Below are 17,241 nucleotides of genomic sequence, written 5' to 3' on the forward strand. Positions count from 1 at the left end.
TGTGTTCACACCTCTGCCTCTGTTATTACCCAGATCATTTACATTTAGCCATATAATCCATGCTGTTAGTATGTGCCAAGCTACAGTACGCTTGGTTCTTGGAGGTATTAATGCGTTTTCAGTGCTCAGGAAAGGGAAGCCTCTGGGTCCTAATGAGGCTTTCCTCGCTGTCCTTGCGTATTCTGTGCGCGTAAGGCCTTACCTGTGCAGTAAGCTGGAGCTGCTAGTGCACAAGCGGCTCTAGCTGCAGCACGGCCATAGTTGTGCCAGAAGATGAGTGTGGCCCTGATCAGCTGAGGGTTCCAGGCAGCGGTGGAGGACCAGGAGTGAAGCCTCATTGGTATGCTTCACTGCCACTGTTAATGTGCCTTATGCACTGCATGCGCCGGGATACAGGAGTCTGTTGGACCGCATCTCACTGGATGCGTGTTGAACGCCACATGGACTTACACTTGCAGATTCTGTGCATTAATATGCCTCCGTTTCATAGCACAAGAACACCCCACTGTGAACTTAGCCTTTAGGTTAGTGATAGGCATAGGATATGAGTGAAGTTTAGGGTCTGGGGAAGCACAGGGCAAAATGTTATTGTTTCTTTAAAGTGAGATTGTCAGCCATGAACTCAAATTCCATTTAACCACTGCTCTGTTTATTATGCAGTCTACAACCTGACCTTGCATTGCAAGCATTCCAGTATAATCATACATGTTTCTGCTGTAATAAATCTTATCTCAGTCAGCCTGGCTCGGTTTGGTACATTGCTGACAAAAGGGAAGCTTGTTATAGCTCCTTTCACATTCCTACTCCTCACTGATTGGCTGAGGGAAGTTCAGTGTTATATGATAAAGCTGAGAAGCTTATTTCTGCAGAAGCTGCTGAAATACGATCTATGTTGTGCTCACATGTGTTTACAAAGCAAGATAGATATGACAGTGCAGCTTCTAGGAGAAAAAAAGAGTAATATAGGAAATGACATCAGGATTGGTTTCAGACAGGAGCAGCAAAGATGGAAAAAGCCTGAAACCGTTTTCTCTTTATTTACTGTATAAAATTCACTGAAATCAAAAGGTGGACAATACAATATACATGCTTTGTAAGTAGAACAAGTATTTATCTACCTATATATGTGATTTTTTTTCCTGGGATAGTATGGCTGTCCCTGCTGCTTTAAAGGCTCAGAGTGTATTCTGCCTTATATCTTCTGCATTTTTTGATAAAAAAGGCTTTAGTGCTATACAGGAATGACTGGAGTGACTTTCTGGGATTTATTGTGCAGGCTGCAGGGTTAGTGACCCTTCTCCATTGGCATAGTGTTTTTTGCATGCGATTTCCCCGTAAGTAAGAATTTGCATTTGCGATTTTTCAGTGTTTTTTTTTTTAAACAAACTTTCATGTTTGTTTTTGCAATTCTTTTTGTGTGCATTAGCATGCTGTTTTCATTTAGCAATTTTTCCATGCCTGCCAATTAAGTTCATTTCTAGGAACAGTATCTCATTAAATGTAAAATCACGCATGATTTTTCACGCAAAAACATATTTTGATGCAATTATCCTGTGTTGTTATTGACTTCCATTGAAACCAGAATTGCACATCTCACACGAAAAAAAGCAGATCTGCCGTACAAATTTAAAAAAAAAAAAAAAATTGTGACGCACAAATTGCATACAAAGGCAGAAAGAAATGTGATGCCATTAAAATACATTCGATGTGCGATAAACGCAACTTTGGCAAAACACACTCAAATTCAAATATGTGTGAACCCTGCTTTAGGGTTAGTTTCATGTGGGGGGATACTACGTTACCCCTGATATCCTGTACCCACTACCGAGTGAGTATGTATGCAGCGGCATAGCTTAGATGCTCTGGGCCCCAGTGCGAGTTTTACCCATTTATGCCTCCAGGACGTAGTACCTACGTCCAGGAGGCCACGTGCGCTATCGTGCGCTCCCGTGGCCGATCGCGCACGCGTGCTCCCGTCCCGCGGTTCATTAGCCAGACAATCAGTGAATTGGGCTATGGTGCCCGATCACTGATTCCTCTCCCCCGCTGAAAAAGTGACAGCTTCTCTCGGATGCGTCGCTTTTTCTGGCTTCATGCGTCCCTCTAAGCGTATGTTACACTTAGAGTGACGTCATGTAAACACAAACATGGCTGCCATCTTGTGGCCAAAAAGTAAAACTACAACTAAATGTAAAAAAAAAAAAATGCACATATATTTACCCCAAACAAATACTATTTACATCCCACCCTCCCAAAAATACCCAAATAAAATGTTTAATATATAAAAAAAAAACATTACAATTAAAAAAACAAAAAACATGTAAATATTTACCTAAGGGTCTAAACTTTTTAAATATCAATGTAAAGATGAAATAGTTCTTTTTTTTTTTTTTTTTTTTTTACTTTTAAACTTGTAAATAGTGATGGATGCAAAACGGAAAAAATGCACCTTTATTTCCAAATGAAATATCGTCGCCATTCATTGTGATAGGGACATAATTTAAATGGTGTAATAACCGGGACAGATGGGCAAATACAATACGTGAGTTTTAATTATGAAGGCATGTATTATTTTAAAACTATAATGGCTGAACACTGAGAAATAATGATTTTTTTTCCGTTTTTTTCTTATTCTTCCTGTTAAAATGCATTTACAGTAAAGTGGCTCTTAGTAAAATGTACCACCCAAAGAAAGCCTAATTGGTGGCGGAAAAAACAAGCTATAGATCAGTTAATTGTGATAAGTAGTGATAAAGTTATAGGCTAATGAATGGGAGGTGAACATTGCTCGGATGCATAAAGTGAAAACGACTGAAGGCTGAACTGGTTACATTTGCCCCCCTCGCGCACTCCATAAAAAAACTTTTATAGGGAGCACCAAAACCTGTCACGGACAGCTGTTATGTCTGAGACAGAACCGGATCATCCTCAAGGCAACTTAGGCAGTTACCTAGGGTATGGGGTGACACAATGGGCCTAATTGATGCTAGCCCCCTTCAAACCCGACCAGCGGTCGCTACCTCTGCATCCCCTATTGCTATGCCACTGTATGTATGAAAAAAGTACCACTGTGGGAATGCTGAAATATTACCATTTTCTTTTCCCTTTGCTTTTTCTGTCTGACCCAATGTAGTCATAGTTGTAATTAGAAATTGATGTCATGACGTTACTCAAGAATATGCATGCACACTGCTGTAATGGGACTGGACAGTGATGCATTTCACTAGGCTGATGCTGATACTAAAAGGAGTTACAAATCAATCAGTGTAATTGCACTGCAATGCATTTTCTGCTGATCCTAAAATCTCTTTTGGGAACTGTATATACTTTCCCCTTCTCGGAAGACTTTTTACTTGCTTAAAATGAAACCACCATTAAAACGTGGCATGCAGAAATATTTTCACAAAAAAATAAATCTTATTTTTGGGTGGCACGGAGCAGCATCAGTGAAAATCATCAGATTGTTTGTTTTTTCTTTATTGCCCATCTAGTGGAGAATCCCATCATCAGATGTTTAACAGTTACCTGATCCTGTTGTCATACCTACCAATATAGATAGTCTAGTATCACAGGAATTCCCAATGACAGAAATAAAGTTCTAGAGTCTAAAATTCCGCTAAAACCTCCCTGCAAAATGTGTCTCTTGGCTTGCTGCGATGTTTCCTTCTATCACTTTCCCTTAAAGAGGAACTGTAACGGTAAAACGTCCCCTGGGGGTACTCACCTCGGGTGGGGGAAGCCTCCGGATCCTAATGAGGCTTCCCACGCCGTCCTGCGTCCCTCGGGGGTCTCGCTGTAGCCCTCCGGACAGCTGTGACGCAATATTTACCTTCCTGGCTCCTGCGCAGACGCTCTGATGGCTGTCGGCTCCGAAGTAGGCGGAAATACCCGATCGCCGTCGGGTCCGCTCTACTGCGCAGGCGCAAGTCTCCGGCGCCTGCGCAGTAGAGCGGACCCGACGGAGATCGGGTATTTCCGTCTATTTCCGAGCCGAATGCAGCCACAGCGCCCCCGCTGGAGCCAGCAAAGGTAAATATTGAAATTACAGTCGGGCCTGTCGCCGGCTGTTCAGAGGGCTGCAGCGAGACCCCCGTGGGACAGAGGACGGCGTGGGAAGCCTCATTAGGATCCGGAGGCTTCCCCCACCCGAGGTGAGTACCCCCCAGGGGAGGTTTTTGTTGTTACAGAGTCTCTTTAAAGGGAACCTAAACTGAGACGGATATGGATTTTTCCTTTTAAAATTATACCAGTTTCCTGTCTCTCCTGCTGATGATCCTGAGTCTCTAATGCTTTCAGCCACAGCCCCTCAACACGCATGCAGATCAGGTGCTCTGACTGAGGTCAGACTGGAATAGCTGCATGTTTGTTTCAGGTGTGTGATTCAGCCTTTACTGCAGCCAAAGAGATCAGCAGGACTGCCAGGCAACTGGTATTATTTAATAGGAAACATCCATATCCCTCTCAGTTAGGGCCCGTGCACACAAGGGGTGTTTTCCGCCTTTTTTCAAGTGCAGGCGATTTTCAAAATCACCCACAAAACGCTTGTGCAATGATTCCCTATAAAGGAGTTCACAGCTCGGTGGTTCGTTTTCCAATCCGCTCAGCAAAGCGGTGCCTGTACCATTTTGGGGGCGTTTTTGCTATAATGGAAGGTATAGGAAGAGCGCTAAACGCTCACAAAATCGCTTTATGTGGCGATTGCGTTTGCTTTCTTAAAGAATAAATACAATGTATTTATTCTTTTCTGGGTCATAGAGTTCACTTCCTGGGAGTGAATGAAAAAAACGCTCTGCAAAAGCGCTTAGAAAATTGCTTTTTACAAAAACGCAGCGCATAGTGGAGCGGCGGGAGGGGGAAAAAAACAGGGCACAAAAACGCAAAACACTCGCATTTGCGTTTTCATTTTTAGGCGTGAATGGGGCCTTAAAGTTCCCTTTTGGCCTCTTTCTCAGTGGGACGTTGCGTTTGATGCGACGTTAAAGTCGCACAACGTGGCCCTAATGCAATGCATGTTGGTTTTGAAGTTGGACGTTATTTTAAACTGCGTTATGTGTCTTTCGATGCGCCGTTTTCGTTGCATACTGATGGAACAAAAACAGCGCATGCGTCACATTTTAAAAAAAACAAAACATTACTGAGCATGTGCAAACAGTCCAACGCAGCTAATAATGCTTATAACGCACAACATGCAGCACTTTATAAATATTGCTACACATTACAGACAACGCAACGTGAGCACTGTGAATGTCGCACATACTTTGTGTTGCTGTGCGTTAGTCTGCGTTATTACTTTTTATAACGTGCGACTTTAACGTCGCACTGTGAAAGCAGCCTTAAAGAGAACCCGAGTTGGCATTTTCATTACGTAAGTCAATAAAATTATGTGTTTTTGAAAGTGACCGTTCTGTGTCTGCTTTGGGGAGGTAAGTCCACCACTGCCTCCTCCGCATATTTTAAACGTTTTATCTTAATTTTTATTCTTTTGGTGCCTCTGTTCATTTTAAACAATACTGTATCCACCCCTGGTGGAGAGGTGTAACCTCTTTCTTCCAATCTACAGAGAGCAATTTCTTAATCCTGAGTGGGGACAGGTCTAATCTCCCCACCTGCTGTTACAGTGTTTACCTATGAGGTGACCCTGGTTTGTGAGTACTCTACTCTATTATTTATCTTACACTAGACTTACTACACTATATTGGGCTCTCCTATTTTTATGTTCTTCCCATGTTGCTGTGAGTTTATTTTGGGCACTCTAGTTTCCTCCCACATCCCACATCCCACATACATACTAGTAAGTTAATAGGCTTCCTCCACCACAGACCTGAAGGTAACCATACACCATACAACTTTTCTATTTGTTTTGTTTCTTGATTACTGTATGTTATGGACTATGGCGTCAATTCACCAGAGGTTACCAAACTATTTATCACATGGTCGGTAATTTACTTCATATGATAATTCAAAATAGCAATTCTCCAGAAATATAGGCTGAAATACTGACAGGTCGAAATTCATGCGAAATTCGTGCGATAAATAGTCAGTAGTTATTCGTTATTTTTTCTCAAAATCACAATTCACCAGGGAAAAAAGGGGGTGGGGCCATTCGTTATTTTCGATCTATTTATAACCTAAATGTACCTGGTGATATGTGGTTTTTCGCACAGCTGCTGCAGCTCACTCTGCAGCTAGTTTACTAGCAGCACACAGTAACAGCCTATACTGTACATATTTCAGGCACCAGAGAGAAGCCCATTTACACTATTTAGCATATTAAGCAATATTAAGCATTTACAATATTAAGTGGATGGGTGAAACGAAGGAGGAATTTGGATACATTTTTCATCTGAAGGGAGTGCGAAAATGTGTCCAAATACCTCCTCCGTTTCACCCATCCACTTAATATTGTAAATGCTTAATATGCAGAACGGAGGGAGGGATTTGTAATAGAAGGAGAGGTTCAAAAAACAGGGAGGTAAACCCTCTGCGGTCACGTGCTGGTAATAACCTCCTCCTCCTACCCACAAACCTTTACTTCCAGCATCAAGAACGGCAAAGTATCGCATGCAAATCATTGAGGGCCTGTTTCCACTTGTGCGAATCTGCATGCGTTTCCTGCATGCAGATTCGCAAAGAAAATACAAGTGGATGGGACTGTTTCCACTTGTCAGTAATCCTGAGCGTTTTTCTGTGCAGGAGAAATCTGCATGGATGAGCCGTCAGAATTCGCATCCCGCACACCGCTATGCGAATCGCTGCTAATGTATTTAATAAGGAAATCGCATGCGGCTTTGGTATGCGAATTTTCATGGGAATTCGCATGGAAATCAATGGAAAAGCACACCGGCACTGCCATGGTTAAATTCTCATGCATCGAAAATTCGCATACATCCGCATGAGAAATTTGCATCCACACGGCGATTCGCACCGCACCGCACAAGTCCAAAAGTCCTTTGCTATAGCAACATAGAGGGCGCTATTGTAGCTGGGAACGCGAAGAATCACTCCCATTTCCAGCCTGTCTGGTCCTGATGGCGAAACCGGAAGTGGTCGCCGGTGGGTCGAGGAGGATCGGAGCGAGGCTGCGTGTACACCGGACAGCTGCAGTGGGCTAAGGGAAGCCCCAGGTGAGTAAAACTTTTTTTTTTTATTTGGCTTAAGTGCCTCTTTAAAGAGTCTGAAGCCATTCTAAATTCCTCTTTTTACTGTTCATTTATCTTTAGCAATATGAATTGTGCTGTAGCTCAGCCTCTGCTGCCTCTGCTCTTCGCTGATCGCCGCCTTTCCCTGCCCCTCTCAGTCTTCTTTCACTGAGGGGGCGGGGGGAGGCAGAGATTGACTCCAGCAGAGGCAGAGCTACAGCACAAAGCTCTGCCTCCCCCCGGGCAGCAAAATCCATGAGCTGGAAAGTCATGGATTTTAGCCCCTGGATTTGGGGGGTTTAAATACATTGTACTGCCGCGGGAATGCGGCGTTTCACCGATCCTCATATTGCTGAGGATAAAGAAGAATTTTGAATAGCTTCAGACTCTCTTTAAGTGAAGAAAAAAATCTTATAATGAATTGTATGCCTAGTACGAATAAGGAATAGAACATTAGTAGCAAAGGTATGAGTCTCATATTTTTATTTTCAGTTACTGTAATGCCCCTTTGAACTTTCCTGCAGTAAAACCTTCTCTAAAACTGTCTCTCACTGTTTTTTGGCTGTTTAGGTGCTTCAGAAAACATGACTGTATTTGACTCAGTGGGTCAGAGAGCTCAAACAAGCTGTTTTGCATAAAGAACTGACTTTTTTTAATTCTTCCTGTACTGGAAAACTATATGAGATACTTCTCCTTGCTACTAATTTTCTATTTCTTAGCTGTACTACACATACAATTCACTATATTCTAAGTTTGTTTTCGCTTTGGGTTTGCTTTAATGCAAATTCCATCTTCACATAAGTGAGCGGGCAAATCTATAGAGTAGGGGGTAGGAAACCTATGGCTCGGGAGCCGGATGTGGCTCTTTTGATAGCCACATCCGGCTCACATACAAATCAGTAGGGGTTGATCCATTAAGCTACACTGCTCAAGCAGCACAGCTTAGTGTGGCAGCACAAGTACAATTTTCAAAGCAGGCACACTACTGCTGTAGCATGCACTACTAACTTACTCACGCTACCTCCAAAACTAACGGCCGCTCCCATTGTCCCACCCTGGACCCTATCAGGTCCAGTGACTTTGTAGGACGAGATGCCCGCACTTTATTAGCTCAATAGACTGCCTGTCACTTGACAGGCAGCCTATTGGGCCAAAGTGGGGCTCTCGTCCTAGAAAGTGAATCAACCCCCAAGTCAGCTAGCTAATTGTACAAGCTGTTAGTCGGTATTTCTCCTGTCTGGCTCTCGGGAAAATTGCTGATGTTGCTGAAACCCAAGAGAAGCTGAAGACGTGTCTGACACTTCCGCTGCTCGGAGGATCAACAGTATACACATATCCATGGCAACAGGGACGTGAGCCCTCTGCTCCACATGCGCACTGTCCCAGTTTGAATCATATTGTATGGCTCTCTCGGAAATACATTTTAAAATATGTGGTGTTTATGGCTCTCTCAGCCAAAAAAGGTTCCTGACCCCTGCTATAGAGCAACACTATAGAACAGGGGTCCCCAAACGTTTTGGGTCGAGGGCCGGGTCAACATACTTCAGACTGCTGGGGGGCCGGAGTATACATTAAATGATGTAGAAGTGTTTGCGGGCCAGACATTGAAGCATACCCAGGTAACAACCTGCAGTCCAATTGGACAGCAGTGTCACCTGATGTGGAATTTGATTGGAAACCAGCAAATTACTGCTTTCTGGCTTTATTCTATATGCGGACCACCAATATTTAAAGATGTAGCTGACTGCATCTACAATAAATTTTGTATGTGGGGGGCCGGTAAAAAATACTCGGGCCACATTCGGCCCACGGGCCTTCGTTTAAGGACCCCTGCTATAGAACATTGGGTGGAAAACGCAAATAATTTCTTTATGTACTGTAGTTGCAAGTTGCAACAAGTCTGGCATAAATCCGAAACAACTGATGTAGCATACTTATAGTTCGATATATTATGTAAGGCACTGGGAATAGCACATCTTTATCATTTAAGTGCACGTATCTACAGTATCTTCTTTCTTTTCTGTCCTGATTTTGTTTTTGTATTTATGTGTTTGCTTTGCTCTGGTTTACAGTTTTGCAATGTGCTGACTCTGCATTGCGTCACGCCGTCAGATCGATAACTCCGGTGCAGTCAGCACTGTTTGTTCTACTGTGGCTCATTAGTACTTCATCCAGCTGCAGATTACTAATAAACTTTTATACCCGGGAGGAAGTCACTGCATATGAGCTTCATAAACTTTGTCATAACTAATCAGCAGCAACATAACCTGAGGCTGTGCTTAGAAATAAGGGACTGATAATACAAATACTAAAGAAAACACTGCGAGTGTAGGCATTAAAGTGAAAGTCCACTTTCACTAAAACAAAATACTGCATAACTTCTTTTAAAGGACCACTATCAGGAAAAATTGTAAAATTTAAAATACATGTAAACATGTACAAATAAGGAGTAGGTTTGTAAAATGAGCCATAAATTACTTTTCTACTATGTTGCTGACACTGACAGTAGGTAGTAGCAATCTGACAGAACCGATAGGTTTTGAACTAGTCCATCTCTTCATGGGGGAATCTCAGCAGTCAGCAAGGCTTTTATTCTATCTAAAGACATTCCCTGAAAAGGACTAATACAATGATACTGCCCAGCCTCCCTGCTCACCTGGCATAAATGTTTAAACCTTTTGCATAAATGGCAAATAAAAGTCTACTGAGCATGCTCGAGAGACGGAAAAGCAAACATTTGAAGTGAAATGGAAACCTATTGTGAACATACAGTATTTTGGGGGCTTTGTGCAAAAACATATTTGCAATAAATTTACATTTTGTAATGCAAACTTGGATTCCATGAAAATCAAAATTTATTTGGAATTCTATATGTAATTTCAGCTTTTTGTGGGATTCTAAATTCAACAGTTTTAACCATCCCTCATAGTAGCAAAGTCACCATTCACCTTCACTAATACCTGTAATGAAAAATCCAGGACAGGGTCAGCTAAGGATTTAAAGAGGAACTGTAATGAGAATAACATAATAAATACAATGGCTTATTTTTGCAATATATATTTATAGATTATGAATCAGTATTTGCCCATTGTCAAATCTTTCCTCTCTCTGATTTAAGTTCTGAGATGTATCACTGGTGGTGACATTTTTAGTTCTGCCAGGTGATCCGTACGAAATGTTTGTTACTGAGAGTTCTATGCACAGAGGCAGAAACTACTTGCAGCAGACTGTCAGGACCTTGGTCATGACATCACACTGTGGGAGGGGTTTCACCACAATATAAGCCACACAGACCCGCTCCCCCCCCCCCCCCCACAAGTTCAATCCATGGTTAACATTCCTCTTTAGTCTATCGCATTAGCCAGAAAATTGGATCATCTGTGGTCAAATGTTCAGCATCAGTATAGGCCGATCTGTGGATGAAGCAATTCGGCGTATCGTCAGTTGAAAAGCCTGGGCTGGCAGAGCATGTTGATAATCTCTCTGTTCCTCTGAGCGCTCTCTATTTACTCTGTGCCAGAGACACTTGAGGACTCTTCTTCAAAATGACTGAGGCAGGCTGGAGAGTCCCTCATAGTGGACTTCATTAAATCAATAGCTTGACAGGTTCTTTAAACAGGATAAAGAGCACTCAAAGGAAACACTGATCATTTGCTTGCAGCCGTCCTGGAGTTTGTCACATGCACATTACCAACATTGTTCCCTTTGCTGCCCTCCTCACGTTCTTTGTCAAGTGCGGTAATTAAAAAAAAAAATGATAGAGTGAAAAGTTGTAATAATGAGCCTAAAGGGAAATAGTACAATGATGTAATATGCTTGATTGTAAGAGTTTCGTATTAGAAAAAACACAGGGGGAAGCAGCAATATTCTTTACTGTTCATCTGGGATTGAGATGTTCTTGAAGTAATCCTGATTATTATTATTTTAATTGTGTACATACGAGGGTCATCCAGAAAGTAGCAGGCGTTTGCTTTTATCTGCCTTGTAAGGTATTCTTTCTGTGTAATTTATCTTGAATCTGTAAGGTTAACCTCTTCTTTCCCTGGACTTCTTGTCATGTAGCTGCAGAATGTCAGTAACTGTTTGTTGAGCAGCATTAATGTGAAGCCCCCCAACTAATTCCTACTACAACAGAGAGGTGGAAAACCTTGTAAAAAGATAGGATAAATGTTTAAAGAGAAACCGTGACCAAAGATTGAACTTCATCCAGATCAAAAGCTGATACCCCCTTTCACATAAGAAATATTTTCCTTTTCTCAAATGGATCATCAGGGGGCTCTGTATGGCTAATATTGTGTTGAAACCCCTCCCACAGTGTGATGTCAGGACCATGGTGCTGACATCACACTGTGGGAGCCTTGTTGCATTGTGGGAAATAACAGCTGTTTCCAACTGCTAAAAAAGCAAGCAGCATCTCCTTCCACTGACATCACCGGCCAGCAGTAAAAATGTCACCATGTGATAAATGTCAGAATGTAAATCAGGGAGAGGAAAAATTTTACAATGGGCAAACTCTGTATCATTTATACATAATTATTGTAAAAATAAAGCACTTTTGTTCATTACGTTAATTTCACTGGAGTTCCACTTTAAATAAAGGAGGTGAATATGTGGAGGAATAATCAAAAGATACAGTGTGCCTAAGATAAAATAAAGAAAATGTTTACTTAATTAATTGACTGGAAATAAGTGCTACTTTCCAGACAACGCTGACAGTTACCGCAGCACTTTATGAAGTTCATAGCCATATCACAAACTGTGCCTCAATGGAGCTCACAATCTAATTCCTACAATAGTCATATCATGCACATTAACAATTTTGATTGGCCAACTTTACCACTCCCATGTAGTATGAGGGCTAACGGACTTTAATACTAGGCACAGATTATGTAGATAAGCTCTTATACTAAATGGTTGTGAAAAAGGGCAGAAAGTATGTCCCAAACAAAACATTACCACTCAAAGTATAGGTAAATAATAACTATACTTTATTATAGAATTTACAGTTATATCATAAATTCCATTAAAGAGACTCTGTAACAAAATTTTCAGCCTTATTTCTTCTACCCTATAAGTTCCTGTTCTAATGTGGTCTGTCTTACTGCAGCCTTTTCTATTTGCACAGTGGCTGTATTATCTCTGTTATATAATCTAATCTTCTTTCCTTTGATGGCTTTGTCGGCTCAGGCACTCAGGCAGGAATGTGCTACTTTGCTTGTGATAGGTAGAAGCTATACACACCCTCTCCACGCCCCCTACAGGCCCTGTATGAGTCACAGACTGAGCTTCTCTCAGCCTATCACATGCTGGTTAGCAGCCATGTTTTTTTGTTTGTAAACACTGCCTAAAACTGGCAATTACAAGCCAGGATTGCAGCAGGGAGTGGCAGAAACAGCACAGAGGGGCCCAGGAGAACATAATGAATATAATGGTATGCTTTTTATTGTAAGAATTTTAGAGTACAGATTCTCTTTAAAACATTAAAATAAAGCCCTAAAAGGTTGTACCTGGCTCAACCACAATATATAATAATAATGTTCCACATGTATGGTCCACAATGTAATGTATAACCAACTGAGTGCTTAAATAACCTCTAAATATATTATACTGAGATAGGTACCCTAAGGACCTATTCAGTAGAACCCGGTTTCTGATAAAGCGATAGTGTGCAAAAGCAGACCTCATAACCTATAATGCACAGTATATGTAATCCATGAATAAAGTGCCAGTGAAAAATCATAGAAATAATAATAACTGATGAAAAGGTGCTAAATATATAGACAATCTATACAGCGCAAAAAAGCAATTGTCTAAACCAATCAGAGTGCAGGTGGCTATGCAGTAGCAGTGTTAGGCCCGGTTCACACTTGCGGTGGCCCTCCGGAATCGCCGTGCCGGAGCCGCACCGCCTGCAGAACGGACGGAACGGACGCACGGCATAGCAATTAAAGCCTATGCGTCCGTTCACATGGGTCCGTTCTGCAGAACCGGAGCCGGACCGGATCCGGGCCGGATCCGGACTCCGGCCTCCGTTCCAACATGCGCTATTTTTTCATCCGGCCCCTCCGGCAGCCGTATCCGGGGCGGAGCCGGACTGCACCATCCGGCCAATACAAACAAATGGGAACCGGAGGCCGCACAACACACTGGCTGAGAAATCCGGATGTTCTACCCCACTTCCTATGCGGATTTTTGCGGCGATATTGGCTGGGGACACCTGGGCAAGCATTTTGGAGTGGAGCAGCACGAGCTGGAGGTGTTGGCAGGATGTTGGCAGCATGTCGGAGGTGGAGGTGAGTGCTAAACAGCAGAGGGCCTGATTCCACAGGTCCCCCTTCTGCTGACCTCCCAGACCCCAACATTTTTTTTTTTTTTACGTTAACTTTGCCAAACGGATCCGGATCGCATCCTGATTACCACCTGATGCAACCTGACCGGATCCGGATCGGATCCGGATCAGAACCGTACGGTTCCGATCCGGATCCGGTCCGGATCCGGTCAGGTCATCCGGTCCGTTTGGCAAACAACCGCTAATGTGAACCGGGCCTTAAAGAGACTCTGTAACAAAATTTTCATCCTTATTTCATCTATCCTATAAGTTCCTATACCTGTTCTAATGTGGTCTGGATTACTGCAGCCTTTCCTACTTGCACAGTGACTGTATTATCTCTGTTATATGATCTAATCTTCTCTCCTCTGTTGGCTCTGTCGGGCTGAGGCAGTCAGACTGGAATGTGCAGGGCTGCTTGTGATTGGATAGACGCTATATACACCCTTTCCAGGCCCCTTGCAGGCTCTGCATGACTCACACACTCTGCTTATGTGAGCCTATCACAAGCTGGTTAGTTTGTTTGTAAACACTGCCTAAAACTGGCAATTACAAGCCAGGTTTGCAGCAGAGAGTGGCAGAAACAGCACAGAGGGGCCCAGGAGAGCATAATGAATAGAATGGTATGCTTTTTGTTGTAAGAATTTTAGCGTACAGATTCTCTTTAAAGCACGAGGGTCAGTCATAATTATCCCAGCAAAAAACAACAACCCATATGTAAGTAGATACTTGTTCTACTTACGTGACATACGTATGGTACTGTCCACATTTTGGTTTCAACCAATTTTGTATAGTAAATAAAGAGAAAACTGTTCCAGGCATTTCCTTCTTTACTGCCTCTGATCCTGATGTAATTTCCTTCCTTACTCTTTTTTTTTTTAATGGTCTATCTGAAGTGAATGCAGAACTGCACTGTCATATCTAGTTTGCTTTGTAAACACATGGGAGCAGAACAGAGATTGGGTTTCAGCAGCTTCTGCAGAGGGGTGATTTATCTGCTGTTTACCCTCTCAGCCTCAGGTAACACTGAACTGCCCTCAGCCAATCAGCAAGGAGCAATAATGTGAGAGGGGAAGAAGGGTAGATAACAAGTTTCCCTCTCCCCGGCAATGTACCAGAAAAGAGCAAGGCTGACTGAGATAAGATTTATTACAGCAAAAACATTTAAGATTATTTAAGATTATATTGGAATACTCGCAAGTCGCAATGCAGGGTCATGATGTAGTCTACATAATAAACACGGAGAAGTAGGTAATTTGATTTGATGGCTGTCAATCCTTTTTGAAGCAAGAACTATGAAAAAGAGGGCATTTATTTCACCGGGCAATACAGAGGGTTAGAGCAGGGGTGCCCACACTGTTCTGACTCGCAAGCTACTTCGGAAATGTCTGAGTCAAGGGGATCTACTACTGGGGCAACTTGTGCATGATCCAGGAGGCGGAGGCGGACAGCGATGGAGCGATCAGCCTGGAGGGGGCTGGAGGATGCCCCAGGTATGTATAATTTTTTTCCTCTCCCCTGTTTCAGGTACCCATTGAGTAGTACTTAAAGTAGATCTGAGCCCAGAACTTCCTCTCTGCTCTAAAAGATTAGGTACACTATGAAAACAATCAGGGAAAAAAATATTTTTTACAATGCACAGAAATCCCCCCAAAAGCCATGACAATTTACTGGATGAACTTTCAGGGAGCAAAGGAAGGGTTAAAGCATCTGTCTTTTCCTGTTCAGCCCTGTACAGCTAGCGCCTTGGTGCTGTGAGTCATGCCTACTGATTACACACTTGTTACACTCAACTGTAGCTAAATAAATAAACACAGCTCAGTGCAGCTGATTTCTACAGCATTTCTATGTGCAATGAACACTTTTCAGTCTGTTCTTTGCAAGAGCTCGGGTCCACTTTAAAATATAACAGACAAAGCTTGTCATGACAATCAGCATACAAGGGCAAAGAATAAAATAAAAAGAAATACAATAAAAACATAAACCTCTTTGGCTGCCAGTAAACAAAGCAAAGCTAACTTTTAGGCTTCATAAATTAATGCTCAAAACAGAGTTGATGATGGGCACGTCTTCAATGCAGTCATTAGATGTCAGTTGTTTTTTAAATGTGTTTCGCGTGCGGGCAAAAAAAAAAAAAAAGTACAAGTATAAATATTTATCAATACAGAGTTGAAAGAGTTTTATGTTTTCAATTATACTTTAATCTCAAAGTATTCTTTCTGTTAAATATGGATTAGCACCTTCCCCAAATAGTTTGTTAATTCTATTATTCATTTTCTGTTTGTGAAAGCATTAAATGAAATCCTTTAATATGCTTCTTCTTTTTTTCTGTTAGATGTTTCTGCTTTGAATAGTTCACAATGACATTTTTTAAGCTGGGTTTTATTCATTCTACAGTTTGGGAATAAGTTACATTGAGGGTGATATGTTAAAGAAACAGTGCAGTTGGGTAATGTTATTTACAGACATTAGAATACCCAAGCAGTTTGGGGTAACTCAAAACTAGTAGGAAAGTGTAGGGGACTAAAAGAGACCGAAAAGCCCTCCTACTAAAAAGCCAAAGCTCAGTGTAGTTTGCCTTCTTAAAACATGCAATGAGGAGGACCAACAGTCTGAAACAGACTGTCTGCATGTTGGGTTGATGTGGCTCTGTAAATTTCATAAGCTATAGGCTTGCTATACACCAGCAGTTCGAGATGTAAGCCTGGCTTCAGGGGAAAAAGAGATAAGTTGCATATTCAGTAGTGATGCATTGTGGGAGACTACAGTTGCTCACTTAAAGCTGAATTATCGCATATACCTTCTACAGGCTTTAGATCATTGTTAAGCTGGCCATAGACTGGCCCGATTTGCGGCCGTTTCGACAGCAGATTCGATCACTGGGATCGAATCTGCTGCCAATCGTTCGCGCTAAACGCACCCGCCGATCCGATTTCCTCCTGAAATCGGATCGGTCCGTCGATCGCGCCGTGCGGAAAAATACCGTTGATCGCCCGCGGGTAGGGAGCGCGTCGCTAGCGGCGGCCGATCCGATCAGGTATACATTACCTGACGCTGGCTCTGGGGGATCTTCTCCGCGCTGCACCGCTCTGTTCCTGCTTCCATCCCAGTGTACATTAACTTCCTGTGTCACTCCAGTGACCAGGAAGTTCAGATAGAGGGCGCTCTATTTGAACTTCCTGGTCACGGAGTGACACAGTGTACGCTGGGATGCGGTGCAGGGTGCAGCGCGGAGAAGAGGACCCGGAGCCAGCTTTAGGTAATGTATACGGGGGGGGGGGGGGGGGAGACAGGCGGCAGGAGCAGCTCAACAGATTGTGATCGGGTTCAGGCTGAAACCGATTCACAATCTGTTTGCAGTAAAGGCAGCCATATGATCCCTCTCTGATCAGATTCGATCAGATAGGGATCTGTCAGCTGGTCGATCTAATGGCAAATCGACCAGTGTATGGCTACCTTTACAGTTAGAACACTCATGGATCTAACGCAATTCAAGGTGATAAGTACCATTGCAAGAGGACTACGACAAATCTTCTTGCCATTATTGGCTCACTACACAGCCATAACAATTAAGGCACCTCTTTTTTTCGCTAACCCGAGGAAGCGGGCAAGCACCCGTGAAACGCGGTTTCAATATGTTCTAATAAAAGACCTTTTTGCAATAGACTGGTCCAAATTCTTCAAGAGAAGTAATATTACCTCTCTGCTTATAAAATCAACAGCTTTATTAGCCTATCTTTTATCTATTAGGTACCTTTTTAGAGGTGATCATTT

At 42.5% G+C, this 17,241-nt stretch overlaps 1 protein-coding gene across 2 annotated transcripts in view; it reads left to right on the plus strand.

Moving 5' to 3' along the window:
* KCNH5 (potassium voltage-gated channel subfamily H member 5) overlaps nt 1–17,241 on the plus strand; it is a 484,848-nt gene that overhangs the window by 57,285 nt on the left and 410,322 nt on the right. The gene's annotated exons all lie outside the window — the stretch shown is intronic.

The sequence above is a fragment of the Hyperolius riggenbachi genome, chromosome 9 (assembly GCF_040937935.1).
Source record: "Hyperolius riggenbachi isolate aHypRig1 chromosome 9, aHypRig1.pri, whole genome shotgun sequence".
NCBI classification, from domain to species: Eukaryota; Metazoa; Chordata; class Amphibia; order Anura; family Hyperoliidae; genus Hyperolius; species Hyperolius riggenbachi.